The 15,225-nt window shown below is 46.1% G+C and overlaps 1 protein-coding gene across 2 annotated transcripts in view; it reads right to left on the bottom strand.

The window, feature by feature from the left end:
* The window catches only part of TMTC4 (transmembrane O-mannosyltransferase targeting cadherins 4), a 275,325-nt gene extending 263,158 nt beyond the window's left edge, over positions 1-12,167 (bottom strand). The window contains exons 1-2 of one of the 2 annotated variants that reach the window (XM_082248518.1): positions 12,077-12,167; positions 9,379-9,490 (exon numbers count right to left, since the gene is read on the bottom strand). The gene's annotated coding sequence lies outside the window, so the exon portion shown is untranslated. Of the gene's footprint in view, positions 1-9,378; positions 9,491-9,537; positions 9,602-12,076 lie in introns of those variants that run through there. The other variant, XM_082248519.1, reaches the window with a different exon arrangement.
* Positions 12,168-15,225: the final 3,058 nt, after the last annotated feature.

The following is a 15,225-nucleotide window of genomic DNA, read 5'->3' on the forward strand; positions in this document are numbered from 1 at the left end:
CTGTGGAGTGCGCAGGCCACCGCTACAGATACATTGACAAAGACCCCCAAACAGGAGAAGAAGAAACTGAGCCAGAAATGACAATACAGAAGGTAATGAGAGCGATAGCCTGCAGAGCCCCACAGTGTGTTACCACTGATGTCGCTGCTTCAGAGGAAAAGGAAGTGCTGTCATAGTAGGCTGAACTATAAAGCTGCATGAATCAGGGAAAATGGCTGCCCCATAGGACTGAATGGATGGCTCCGGCAAAATGGTCGCCGAACATGCGGTCGGAACGATCGTTCTGCCACCGCAAAATGGCGTCGGATGGCGCCAAAACAGCATGTAGTATAGCCCATAGTGAAGCCAAACATGCTAGCCCATACCTAGAATGGCGGACCACGCGGTTTTACCCCCCTGCGGCCGCCACACACACAGTCTGCACCCCCACAAACACTGAAGTGACACAGGGAAGGGGACCCCCCAAAAACACACAGCACCGCAGCGCATGTACAAGTGATCCCCGCAGGGACCGCATCAGGGAGCCACACAGGCACAGACATGGGGACACACAGCAACACAGGACTACCACCCCAGACAGAGGCCCCACACAGAAGTACTTACCTGTACCAGATGGCGTGGGGAGCCTCTCAGAGCAGAAAGCCGCTGTCCTTATCTGACAGGGAATGCCGTTAGCCAAGGGACATTACACTGCAGTATCGCAGATGTGTCCAGTGAGGTAGCCACCTCACGGCTGCATCCCTGCTGTGAACAGGGATGGGTCGTTCATAATGCCAGGACGAACAATGGCTGAATGCTCGATGGCGGGCTGGGGGTCCATCTGACCCTCTGCCCTGGAGAACCAGGGCGGTCAGTCCGAATCCCAGCACCGCATGAATCCATCTTCATCCGAAGAGTCGACTAAAACTAAGCTGACAAAATAAACAGCTAGTAAAGTAAGAAAAAAACTGACATTTTCAAAGAAAATCAAATAAAAAAGATTAGATAGGCTGAGACTGTAGCCCCAGCATAGGGAAGCCTAACTACTCCTGATGCTAGGCAGAAAGAAACTGAGTTGGGAGTGGTCACTGCAGGGGGGTATTGACCTAGTGGGACAGCCCCCATGGGTGTGTATATGCAAATGCCTTTGTTCTTTTTGACTAAGTCTTATGCCTAGCTACTCCTGCGGAGCGGAAGTCAATACCCAATTAGTGATGACTTAGAGGAGGCGGCGACTGTCGGAGGACTTAAGAGAAACTTTTTTTCATTTTGAATAGAAATAGAACTAGGCCCGATTCACACTGGTGCGACATGGGATCCGATTTGTGAGAGCACAAGATGGAGGACATGTAAAAGTCAATGATTCCCTATGAGAGCTGTCTTAACTGATCCTACACAAGTCTGTTAGTCTTTAGTGCTTTGATATGACTAACGGCACAGAGTGTAAAAATTTGCATTAAGTCGAACTGAAGTTGCAGGGTAAAGTTAGATCGGAAGTCGCGCGACTTTCATTTCGGAGCAGTGTAAACCTGGGGTAAGGGAGGGTTATGTTCCCGAGCAGGTTTTTTTTTTTTTCTTTTGCCATTTGTGTCCCATTGTGGCAGTTTACCTTCACTTCTTGTCCCAGAGCCAAAACAGGAAGAGGAAATCCTTCCAAATTGAGGGACTAGTGTCCCCATTGGAAGATTCCTGTTCTGAGGATAACCTAAAACTTAGGCTTTTCTTTGATGTTCATTGAAAGGACACAGAGAGTGTGAGTCTCTCTAACAGGGAAATAGACAGCAAAAAAAAAAAAAACGTAGCGGTGTTCCAATTCCTCAATTCTGTCCAAAACCAAAATGAAAGAACTGCCTTTACTTATACTTTTAATGCCCAACTACATTTTTTCTTTTTAGTTTTGGACAAAGTAGGATTAGTATCGGACACCTCACAGGTTTTTATTGGGTCTGTTTCACAAATGGGGAGCTCCCCCCACCCCCCATTTCCTGTAAGGGCAGTAAGTGATAAGAAATATCTCCACTGCAGACACAACTGCAACAAAAACAAGTATTATTAGTACTACTACTTGTGTCACAGTGACATTCACTCCTTTCATTCTCATCCTACTGTTACAGGGGTAGGGTGCAAACTTTTCAACAGGCTCTTGGACAGCATTAACAAATTCACATAAAAATTTATTTGTTTCAAAACTAAGCCTCATGCCCACAGGGCGTTAGAAAAAAAGAGCTGCAAAGCCACTACCAATGCCAGGAAAAAGCAGCTGTAAAAAAGTGCTTTTGGTAGCTTTTTTCATTGGCGTTTAGTCACGTTCGCTTTTAGCGTTTCTCTGTCTCTATTCAAAATCAATGGTTGCCTATGAGAGCCGTCTTTGATCTGACTTTTAGCCTACTGACATGAATAGAAGTCGCATGTGGTGCAACTTGTGCTCTGAGGATCTTGAAGGGGGAACTCCATGACTGGAGGCACAGAAGACCAGAGATACAGAAGAACGGAGGGAGAAGATTTTAAAATAAAGGACTTCTCAAAACCGTCTTGTCATTATTTACACTACACTGCCTTTTTTAGGGTGAATGATCATTCACATGGGGGGCAGGATCCGTGGGTCCCCCTTGTTATAGGGAGCTTTCAGATTCCAATAAGCCCCCTGCCTGCAGACCCGCACAACCACCGCCCAGGTTTGTCGGGAAGAGGCCCTTGTCCCCAGCTTCCATTTAAATCAATGGGCTCTCATAAAGAACCATTGATTTTTGACATGTCAAAAAGAAAAAAAAAAAGTGCTTGATGCGGCGTCAGACTTTTTTACAGCTGTAACGCCGGTCATCAGAACGCGCTGGTTATGGGTTTATTTTGCAGCTTGAAAACGCCTATGCCACTTACAGCTTCAAAACGACTGTGTGTACATGAGACCATAGAATAACATGAAGGGGCATTTTTAAGCTGCAAAAAAAAAAAAAAAACAACATGTAGCTCCCCTCCCCCCTTTATACTTGCCTGAGCAAACCTCTTTAGCTCAAACAAAGCAGTGGGAGTCATTGACTCCTGCTGCTATCAATCACAGCCAGTGAGAAGGGAGCAGGGGACAGGACTGAGTCACGCTCTGTGTGTGCACGAGCAGCGAGCATGCACGAGTGCCCCTAAAGCAAGCAGCCTGCTATGGGGGCACTTGGCGGGGGGGGGGGGGGGCTTGGGTGCCGAGGCAGGGGACCCGAGAGAAGGAGGATCGGGACTGCTCTCTGCAAAGCCATTGCACAGAGCAGGCAAGTATAAAATGTTTGCTAAAGATGAAAGAAATTTGAGATGCTGTGCCTCAAAGTGCTAAGTGCAATAAATAAGCAGTTAATATACCTTAAAAATCAATTAAGTGGTAGAAAATCAATTTCATTAATTATGGAAAAATTTTTATTTAAAAGAACAATAAAAAACCTTAGTGGTCAATATATTAATAAAAGTTTAATTTTTTTACTTACCGTAAAATCCAAAGGCTTTGGTTATTACCCCTGGCCTCACCATTGCATCTTCAGTTTAGTTGCAAGCAGTGAATAATAACCAAAACCCAACTCTTCAGAGAAAAGAGGGGTGGGAGCTACTTCCGAACCACTGACGAACGTAGCTGCTGCTTTAAATCATACACGGATGGGACGTCCAAAAGCAGTAACCACTGAGGGGTGGGGAAAGGACAAACTTAAAAGAATGCAATTCCCACAGCTAACATAGCCAACTACCGTATTATAACATGGAGCTCAAAAAGCAACAACTGGGGCTCAATTGTAGCAAAACTATAAAGAAGGAAAAGTAGACTGCTCCTTAAATGGCGGCCTGCAAAACCTTGCGGCCAAAGGACACATCCGAGGATGCCAACACATCCACTCTGTAAAACTTGGTGAACGTATGTACAGACGATCAAGTGGCCGCCTTGCAAACCTGCATCAATGTTGCATGATGGTGGAAAGCCCAAGTGGCACTCAACCGCCGCGTAGAGTGAGCCGTGACGGGGAAAGGAGGAACCTTGCTCTTAAGAGAATACGCCTTCACCACAGTCTGTCTGATCCATTGAGAGATGGTCACCGCAGACGCAGCCTGACCCTTGCAGGGTCCATCCGTATTCAAGTCCGACTTACAAAAGGACTCCGTAGTCTCCAGATACACCCAAGCAATGCAAGGCAATTTCCTTAGGACGTGAAGATTTCGGACAGAGTTACAGAAGCACTATGTCTTCTTTCAGATGGAAGTCTTTTGAAACCACCTTAGGAAGAAACGACGGATTAGGCTGTAACACTACCTTATCCCTGTGTATTACCAGATAAGAAGAAGGGCAAGATAAAGCTGCTAGTTCAGAAACCCTGCATGCAGAGGTGATAGCCACCAAAAAGGCAACTTTCTGCGACAAAGCGAGCAAGGAAATGTGTCTTATGTTCTCGAAAGGAGATTTCTGAAGAACCGATAGAACCAAATTAAGATCCCAAGGAGGTAATGGAGACCTCCTGGGTGGAGCCAAATGACGACCCACCTGAAGAAACGTACGACTCAAAGAGTGCGTAATTAAAGGGCGTTGGAATTACACAGCCAAGGCTGAGATCTGACACTTAAGAGTGCCCAGCGTCAAACGTTGGTAAACCCCTTTCTGTAGAAAGGTCAGGATCCTTCTGATAGCAAAGGATCTAGGATGCAGCTTCAGCAATTCGCACCAAGCAATTTACGCTTTCCACGTACAATAATAAATCTTCTGAGAAGTGGACTTCCTAGCCTTGAGTAAGGTAGGGAATCACAGAATCGGACAGACCCCTGTCCTTTAACACCTTGCTCTCAACAGCCAAGCCGTTAAAGCCAGCAACTGTAAAGCAGGATGGAAGATCGGACCCTGAGATAGAAGACCTGCGACCTTCGGCCTAATCATGTCGGCTTACCAAGATCTCTGGAGCCAATAGGGAGCCATTAGAATTACCGGAATCCCCTCCAACTCAACCCTGCGTAGCAGGCAAGATCGAAGTTTCAGTGGAGGAAACGCATAAATTAGCCCGTACTGGCTCCAGGGAGCCACCAGGGCGCCACCCTATGCGCCGGGAATGTACATGGCGCATAGGGCTGGGACGTAGTCCTCTGCCAAGCGCAGGATCTCGGCTACCTCCAGAGCCGCCAGGGCACTCCTGGTGCCCCCTTGACAATTGTGGTGGAACTGCTGTCTTGGAAATTTCAATAGACTTTTAATACTTCTTTTATTATTATAATATTGATCACTAAGGTTTTTTATTGTTTATTCTTTAAATACAATTACCCTGTTTATTCTTTAAATACAACCTACCTTATCCCAGCTTACCCTGGCTTGTGAACAGTTCCTCTGCCAGGCTATTGGCCATGCATATTGACTTGATGACATCAGTGCTTTTGAGCCCTGAAGCACCTTAGAGACAAGGGATTATGTAAAATAGTGTCCTTTTTACAGGTACCCAAGGCATTAAAAGAGTTTAACCCTTGCAGTGGTGAGAAACCCTTAGTCCTGACCAGAATATGAAAAATATGTTTAGACTTCTATACAGTCTCTTTAAAACCGGCATGTGCAGCAAATGTCATGCTGTAAGCACATTGAGCTAATTTATGAAAAAATAATTTATTTTGCATCCATTCAGATGTCTACTTTTTTGATGAGACTTTCCCTAGACACATAGAGCTGACTAAGCTCTCTAAACCCACAGCCCCCCACCCCGACTGATATCGCTCAAACCACTTCCTTAAAATCTAGGTCTCCTTGGACCCACTCCCCGCTTATAACTGGACAGTGAAAGTTGAAGCAGCGGAGTGATGATCTCACCACTCTGTTTTCTCCTCCTATCAGCATGCTTTTTGTCAGCTGAAGAACTAATTGGCTCCTCGTGCTGCTGGTTCCTCTTGCACTCCAGCCTGTTAACTGGATTGTGAGGGGCCAATAGCCAGGTCTAATTTTGGTCTAATTCAGGTAAAAATACACACATTGACATATAAAAGAACAAAAGCAAAAACCTTTTTTCATTTTGGATAAAATAGGGTATGGTTATAACCCCTGTCAGTTGTGTCTTAACTTCACTTCCTGTCCAACGGCCACAACAGGAAGTGAGAAGAATCCCTTCCTGTAACCTGGGTCACTGGAACAAATGTCCCTTTTTGGAAGCTTTCCCCTCTATTCCAGTTCTGGTGACAACTGAAAATGTGGTATTCTCTTACACGTTGACTAAACGATAACAGCCACCAGGACAAACAGATAGGGTCAATCTACCTACAGACACAGACCGCAATAAAAACCTGATGGGTGTTCTAATCTCTCTTCACTGTATCCAAAACTAAAAAGAAAACAACGTTTTTTCCCCACAAATAGTGCTTTCTTTTGGTGGTATTTGATCACCTCTATTTATTGGGCCATAAACAAAATAAGAGCGACAATTCTACAGAAAAAAAAAAAAAAAAAAAATATTTTTTTACTATGTCCTATAGAACATTCCCAATAAAAAAATGTAAAATCTAAATTTTTTCATCATTTTAGGCCAATATGTATTCTGCTACATATTCTTGGTAAAAAAAAATCCTAATAAGTGTATATTGATTGGTTTGCGCAAAAGTTAATTGCATCTACAAACTAGGGGAAAGATTTAGGTCATTTTTATATTTTTTTTTTTTTTACTAGTAATGGCGGCGATCAGCGATTTTTAGCGGGACTGTGACATTGCGGCAGACAGATCGGACACCTAACTGACATTTTGACACTTTTGGGGGGACCAGTGACATTACTACAGTAATCAGTGTTAAAATATGCACTGTTACTGTACTAATGACACTGGCAGTGAAGAGGTTAACACCAGGGGCGATCAAAGGGTTAAATGCGTCCCTAGGGGGTGCAAACTGCGTGGGGGTTGTATTCACTAAATGAAAACAGAGACCTGTGTTCCTAAATAAGAGGAACACAGGATCCCTGTGTCGATTACTGACAGAACAGCGGTCTGCTGTGTTTACAAAGGCAGACCGCAGTTCTGTCTCCACGGGGAGCGATCACCCCGATTGGCTGCCCTGTGACCAATCGGCGTGTATTGGGCACCTACAGTGGCATGCCCCCCCACTAGCGGTCCCGTGAAGCGATGCAGTTACGTTGTTTTGTGGGACACAGATGTCCTGCTGCAGAATATGTACTGCTGGCGGTCGGCAAGTGGTTAAAATAACAAACATGTTATATTTACTTTCTCTGTGCAGTTGGTTTTACACAGAGCAGCCTGGATCCTCCTCTTCGTGGGTCCCTCATTCCTGCTCCTGGCCCCTCCTATTGAGTGCCCTCACAGCAAGCTATGAGGGCACCCGAGCCGAACTGCAGCTGTGTGTCCATTTTGTGTCCCCCTTTTTCTTGATTGGCTCACTGACTTTGATGGACAGCCACGAGCGCCAATGGAGCTGTGGCTGTATCTCAGCCAATTAGGAGGGAGAGTCCTAGGACGGCAGAAGGACTTGTGGACATGGCTGGACAGAGAAGGGGTACAGGTAAGTATTAGGGGTGCTGCTACACACAAAGGGCTTTTTATCTTAATGCATAGAATGCATTAAGATAAAAAAAACCTTCCTGACTTTACAACTCCTTTAAAGTGGTTGTAAACCTCAGACGTAAAATACGAACAAAGAATAGCCCTGTATAGTGTATACTGGTCTCAATTAAGAGCACTAAGGGGGTTGATTTACCAAAACTGAAGAGTGCAAAATCTGTTGCAGCTATGCATGGAAACCAGTTTCCAGATTCTATTGCCAAAGCTTAATTGAACAAGCCTAAAAGTTAGAAGCTGGCTACCATGCACAGCTTCACCAGATTCTGAGTGCACCAGTTTTAGTAAATCTCCCCATGAATCACTTTTGGCAATTTTTTCTGACACCAAGAGAAAAAAATGTGGCAGGAGAGGGATCTCCAGCTGATTTACAGCTTCAGCTCTGTTCTTGTGTGTTGTGTAAAGGGGGGGGCGTCTTTTTCTCCAATCAGCTCTCACTGAGCTCTGCATAGTGTAACTTCAGCTCTCCGGCCCCTTTTTTCTCACAGCTCAGATAATCTTTATAAATTCTGGACCTTGAACAGATGTAGAGAAGACTGTAGATAAACAGGTAAAACCTATGTAGGATTTGTTTCATCTTTGTGTATCACCTGAGGCCAGTCACTTCACTGGGTTTATGTAAATGTACATAACCACCCAGCAAGGGTGCAGATTATGTCTTAAATAAAGATAATTTAAAAGACAGCCTACAAAACGGTATTAAAAAAAAAATGCCTTTGTGAAGCCATGAAAGGTAAAGGTCTCATTAAAACAGCTTTTAGGTAAACAGCAACAATTTGAAATTGTGCACTTGCTCTCGTTTCCCTTAAGTCCTCATTCACGCTAGCGCGACTTGTCAGGCGACTTGGTCACCTGACAAGTCGCGGTGGGTCGCCTGCCATTGATTAGCACAGGACCCGTTCTAATAGGAGCGACACAAGTCGCTCCGACTTAGAAAAAGGGTCCTGTACTACTTTGGGGCGACCTGGAGGCGACTTGCATTGACTTCAATGATATGAAGTCCGTGCATGTTGCGCCGAGATCGCGGTGCGCGCTGTGCACCGCGACTTCACAGGTCGCCCCAGCAAGTCGCGTCGCCCCTGTCTGAACGGGCTCTTATGCTTGTAATGTGTTTCTCCAATGGGATAAGTCACAGCACAACCCTACATTTTAATACTAATTAATATGTACAAACGTTCTACACAACTGACTTTAATCTTTAGGCCTCATTCACACCATGGTGCAAAGACGTCAGTTTTTCTATAAGCGTTTTGCAAGTGCTCAAAGAAAACAATTGTTCTCACCACTGCGCTGTTCACACCACAACGTGCAGATTTTTTAAATTTGCAACGAGTATGCAGTTTTCTGCACAGAAAAAAAATGGACATGAAATCAACTTTTGTTTGAACAGGGCACATAACCGATGTGCATGAAAACTGAGGTCAATGTACATAAAAAAAAAAAAAAAAATCACTGAAACGCGCATGAAAACTGCTGAAAACTGATGTCGCTGCAAGTGAAATCTGTGCAGCTTCCCTGTCAGTTTTCATGCATGTATGGTGTGAACAAGCCCTTAGTGCACATCTGTGAAAGCTGGATCATACCTAATGTAGTCCTGTGATCATCTGTGTCATGTTAAAGTGCAATAGTAGGTAGCTGAGCTTTCTTCAGCTGTACACATCACCTGACATGTACTGTGTGAGTCTACAGGGGTTAGGAATGATGCAGCTACAGTGCAATACACAGGCACCAGCAGCACCAATCTAGAAGTAGGTACAAAGCATGCAGAGAGTGTACAGATCTCCCCTGGTCATTTAAAGATTGACTACAAGCATCCTTAAAGACAAAAAAAAAAAAAAACACAACTCACTAGATGCTGGCAGTGCTGCTTCTATTGTTACTGTACTAGTGCTGCTGTCTTTGTTGTATCCACCTCCTCCTCCTGCTGCTGTCTGGTGCTTCCATCACAGGGGAGGGAAGGGCTGCGAATGACAAACACACATTAATGGGAAGAAAGCACAACTCACACCTATTAAAAGGAGCCTTTAACACACTGCTCTGCCTCGTAACATCACACTTTCCATATGGTGGAATCAAAGACCATCCCTATTGGCTCATCCTCCTCCATACACCGATTGGTCAATCTCATCTACCTCCCCATTGGACGGGCTTCAATTGTTCTAATAAAGACACAGCGTAGAGAGCTGAAAAGAATACAGCACGTTAGGTAGAATGCAGGTGACCCATTGTCCTTTTTACGTAACATGTTTTTACTGGAACACGATCTGCTTAGCAAAGTTTATGTCTGGATAGTACAGCAGGATTCAGACACTGGCATGTCCATTGATTCATGTACTGCATGCCACATACATAGTATAGCAGATTGTTGGTAATGGCTGTAGTAAATCATAGTCAGGAAACACAGGGTGTGTAATGTGGACTAGTACCGCCGATATTCATACGCAGATTTTCTTCTTTTGTTATTGCTGCTTAATAATCAGAAGGCATATGCAGGAGCAGATGTGTTTGTGTGTGTGCGGATGACATTATGTCATTTAGGTATGCCAGACTCCTGTCAATACGAATGGCTCACTAGGATCTGGCGGCGAGCCAAGCGTCGTGCCACAAACGTTACAACTGCCGCACTTCTTTACTCCGCTATTGTGTCATGTGGAGTGTAACACTTCTATTCTTAACAGATTAAACAAATTGGAGGAGGACAACAATACAACACTTCCTTGGGATTATTAGTGGGTACTCCACCTGCTCCTCACATTACCCAGGCACCACGTTCTGCTTAACTTTGTTTATATCCACCAATGTAATTAGGAGGGCTCCTGCCTCTGTGTCACCATCACATGGCTCACCTATGGGCCACCTGGGACAATGGGGAGCTGAACCCTCATCAGCTGGATCCCACCACAGGGGAGGCTGAGGCATCAGCTAGCACAGGGCCATTGGCTGACTGCAGGTGATCTCCACAGGAAACGAGGCATGGCTCGGAATGAATAATGAGAGCAGGATAGACTCTATTCTGTACGAGCTGGAGGGAAACGATGAGGAAGCTGAGGTGTACAGAACCTGCATGCTTACTGCTACATTGTGCACACAGCTGCTCACCGCTCTACCGAATGACCTGCTCTATACTGTATGGAAACCACTGTACGGAGTGACCTACTCATGCTTCCCACATGACCTGTACTCCACTGTACGGAACGACCAGCTTCCCACATGACCTGTACTCCACTGTACGGAACGACCTGCTTCCCACATGACCTGTACTCCACTGTACGGAACGACCTGCTTCCCACATGACCTGTACTCCACTGTACGGAACGACCTGCTTCCCACATGACCTGTACTCCACTGTACGGAGGGTCCTGCTCTGTACGGAACGACCAGCTTCCCACATGACCTGTACTCCACTGTACGGAACGACCTGCTTCCCACATGACCTGCACTCCACTGTACGGAACGACCTGCTTCCCACATGACCTGCACTCCACTGTACGGAACGACCTGCTTCCCACATGACCTGCACTCCACTGTACGGAGGGTCCTGCTCTGTACGGAACGACCAGCTTCCCACATGACCTGTACTCCACTGTACGGAACGACCTGCTTCCCACATGACCTGCACTCCACTGTACGGAACGACCTGCTTCCCACATGACCTGTACTCCACTGTACGGAGGGTCCTGCTCTGTACGAAACAACCTGCTTCCCACATGACCTGCACTCCACTGTACGGAGTGTCCTACTCTGCTTCCCACATGACCTGCACTCCACTGTACGGAGTGTCCTGCTCTGTACGGAACGACCTGCTTCCCACATGACCTGTACTCCACTGTACGGAACGACCTGCTTCCCACATGACCTGCACTCCACTGTACGGAATGACCTGCTTCCCACATGACCTGCACTCCACTGTACGGAACGACCTGCTTCCCACATGACCTGCACTCCACTGTACAGAGGGTCCTGCTCTGTACGGAACGACCAGCTTCCCACATGACCTGTACTCCACTGTACGGAACGACCTGCTTCCCACATGACCTGCACTCCACTGTACAGAGGGTCCTGCTCTGTACGAAACGACCTGCTTCCCACATGACCTGCACTCCACTGTACGGAGTGTCCTACTCTGCTTCCCACATGACCTGCACTCCACTGTACGAAACAACCTGCTTCTCACATGACCTGCACTCTACTATGGAGTGTCCTACTCTGCTTCCCACATGACCTGCACTCCACTGTACGAAACAACCTGCTTCCCATATGTCCTGCACCCCATTGTACAGAGTGTCCTGCTCTGTACGGAACGACCTGCTTCCCACATGACCTGCACTCCACTGTACGAAACGACCAGCTTCCCACATGTCCTGCACACCATTGTACAGAGTGTCCTACTCTGTACGGAACGACCTGCTTCCCACATGCCATTCCACTGTACGGAGTGACCTGCATTCCACTGTACAGAGTGGCCAGCTCCCCACGTGACCTTTTGCCAGCACTGTCGCTAACCCTGTATACTGAGTGACCAGCTCTGTACGGAACGAACCGCTCACCACTGTACGGAACGACCTGCTAGTCCTGCCTGTGTGCGCCAAGCTCAGCCCCCCCGCCCGAGGAACAGAGTGGGGATGGGAGAGGCTGGGAAACGCTGGACAAAAATAACTAACCCTTTTCTCTTTTCGCAGGGGGAGACCTCGATTTCCTCCTTCGAAAGCGCTCTGCACAAATGCTGCGTGAGACATGCCATGAACATCCCAGACAAGCTTGCCATTGTCCAAAGGGTTACACCCCCCTCCAGGTAAAACACAACTCTGTTTTGTAGAACCACATGGATAGGTAAACATTACAGGGGAATACAGGTAAAGGAGGAACACTAACTAATCATGGCACTTTAGGCAGTGTCTAGAGAGGACAGGACTAAAGGAGGTAGCACTAATAAGGCCCGTTCACATATGTTATTCCTCCTGTATTGAATTGTACTGTAACTGTATTGTCTTCCCCCACACTGTAAAGCGCTGCGCAAACTGTTGGCGCTATATATAAATCCTGTATAATAATAAAAATATGTGTGTTTAACCGCTTGCCGACCGCCGCACGACTATACGTCGGCGGTCAGCCCCTCACAGGCAAAGCGGCGAAGGGCTACGTCGCTAGCCTGTGAGGCTCTAGGGAGCGAGCGCGCGCCGCCGGAGCCACGCTCCCGCTCGGTCACGGATCCCCCCGCGCGTGTGAGCGGCGGACCCGATGTCCGCCTGGCACTCACGATTGTCCATTACACCGGGAGAAAGGAGATCAGACGGTTCTGCTATGTAGGACCGTTGATCTCTGTTCTTACACTAGTAGCCACAGCCAATCACAGTTAGAAACACGCCCCTAGGACACACTTAACCCCTCCCTCTCCAATACAATTAACTCCTTCACTGCCAGTGTCATTTTTACAGTAACAGTGCATATGTATAGCACTGATTACTGTAGTAATGCCACTGGTAACCCCAAAAGTGTCAAAAATGTCAGTCAAGGGTCCAATCTGTCCGCCGCAATATCGCAGTCCCGCAAAAAAAATCGCAGATCGCCGCCATTACTCGTTAAAAAAAAACAACAAAAATGACAAAAATCTTTCCCTTTGTTAGTAAACGCGATAACTTTTGCGCAAACCAATCAAAATATGCTTTTTGCAATTTTTTTTTTTACCAAACATATGTAGCATAAAACAAATTGGCCGAAAATGTTAAAAAGTTTTGATTTTTACATTTTTTGGGGGGAATTTCATATAAAAAATGTGAAAAATATTGTTATTTTTGCAAAATTGACGCTCTTTTTTTGTTTATAGCGCATGATCAAAAAATCGCACAGGTGATCAAATACCACCAAAAGAAAGCTCTGTTTGTGGGAAAAAAGGACGTCAAATTCGTTTAGGTACAGCGTCGCACGACCGCGCATTTGTCCGTTAAAGTCACGCAGTGCCGAATCGCAAAGTAGGCCCTGGTCAGGAAGGGGGTAAAATCTTCCGGGGCTTAAGTGGTTAAAAGTGTTACTAAACCCACAACGGTAAAATCAGTCTGTATATGCAGTACATTATACTCACTGTGTGTATACAGAGCCTTGAATGCACTCTGCACATGCTCAGTTAGAGAGTTTTTGTTTTGTTCTTGGGAAGGTGCATGGGATCAGCACAGGGCCAATCAGCACTGCCCAGACAGAGGGTCATGCAGTCTCATAGGAGAATAAAAACCTCTCCTACATGCTTTAACCAGACACTATATTACTGCTGATGAGAAAAGGTATTTAGCAGTTTATATTTACTAAAAATATTGTATTTCTGTGTACTGTGGGAGACCAGATATAGTGAATGCAGGCTCCTGTGTTTAGTAACACTTTAGGTGTGAGACTGAGAGGACCCTGCGCTTATGGAAAAAGTGCTTGAGTGCAACAATATACTAGTGAATTGTGTGTAAAAAGCTGCTAGCTGCAGTGTAAAAGTGCTGAGTGCTCTTTTGAAATGTGTAAAACTGTGATTTGCAGCGCTGCTTAAATTGGTTTATAAATATATCAAAAATTCATATAAAATAATAGAATAAATGAAATACTTCATATAATTTAAATTAAATTAAATAAATAATACAATGCATAAAACTCATAAAGTGCTGTAGTATTGGTGAAAATAAATATATGGCTCAATGTCCATTATATCATCGTGTTGCCGTGATGAATCTTTTCACTTGAACTCATACAGGTGCTAAAGTGCTTGATTTGTGCTTTGTTCGGGGTTTCCCCCTTTGGTTATCTACTCACCGCTAGATGGTAGTTTTCAGGCATGTAAGGATAGTTTTGCCCTGCTTCTCCGCTTGATGTATAATTATTTCTGTGAGTATTAATTCCTCCCCGATGTCCTGTGATGCTCTTCTGTACAGATGCCCTTTAATGATACGACATGTTCTTGATCTCTGCAGCCGTCTTGCCCGTCTCCCCCCCCTGGCCTCTCTCTCCCAGCTCTCTGACAGCGGGCAGACTCTGAGCGAGGACAGCGGAGTGGACGCAGGAGAAGTTGGTGGAGGCAGCAAAGACAGCAGTCCTCAGCCACAGAAATCTGCCAATCACTCTGCGGAGGAGACTCCTGAGTACAGTGTCAGGGGTGTAGGGCTGGGAGTTCTGCCTTTCTTGTCAGCTGGACATCTCCTGGTGAATTTGGCGTCAGTTCTGAGGGAAGGCTTTCTGTGACTGAGAATTCATATGCAAAGCACGTCAGCAGCACCTCATGGGAAGGCGATTGCTATAGAGGTTTTCTAAAGTTTAAAGTTGCACCCCTTGGCAAGCGGAGCGAGTTGCTGACCCCACTGTGGGGTTTATTATTGCAGTCACGGACCCCAATGTTGGATTTTTCTTACTGTGACCACTGACACCAATACCAACCCACTGACGCCAAATTCACCAGGAGATGTCCAGCTGACAAGAAAGGCAGAACTCCCAGCCCTACACCCCTGACACTGTACTCAGGAGTCTCCTCCGCAGAGTGATTGGCAGATTTCTGTGGCTGAGGACTGCTGTCTTTGCTGCCTCCACCAACTTCTCCTGCGTCCACTCCGCTGTCCTCGCTCAGAGTCTGCCCGCTGTCAGAGAGCTGGGAGAGAGAGGCCGGGGGGGAGACGGGCAAGACGGCTGCAGAGATCAAGAACATGTCGTATCATTAAAGGGCATCTGTACA

This window comes from Pelophylax lessonae (assembly GCF_965119305.1).
Source record: "Pelophylax lessonae genome assembly, chromosome: 2".
Taxonomy (NCBI): Eukaryota; Metazoa; Chordata; class Amphibia; order Anura; family Ranidae; genus Pelophylax; species Pelophylax lessonae.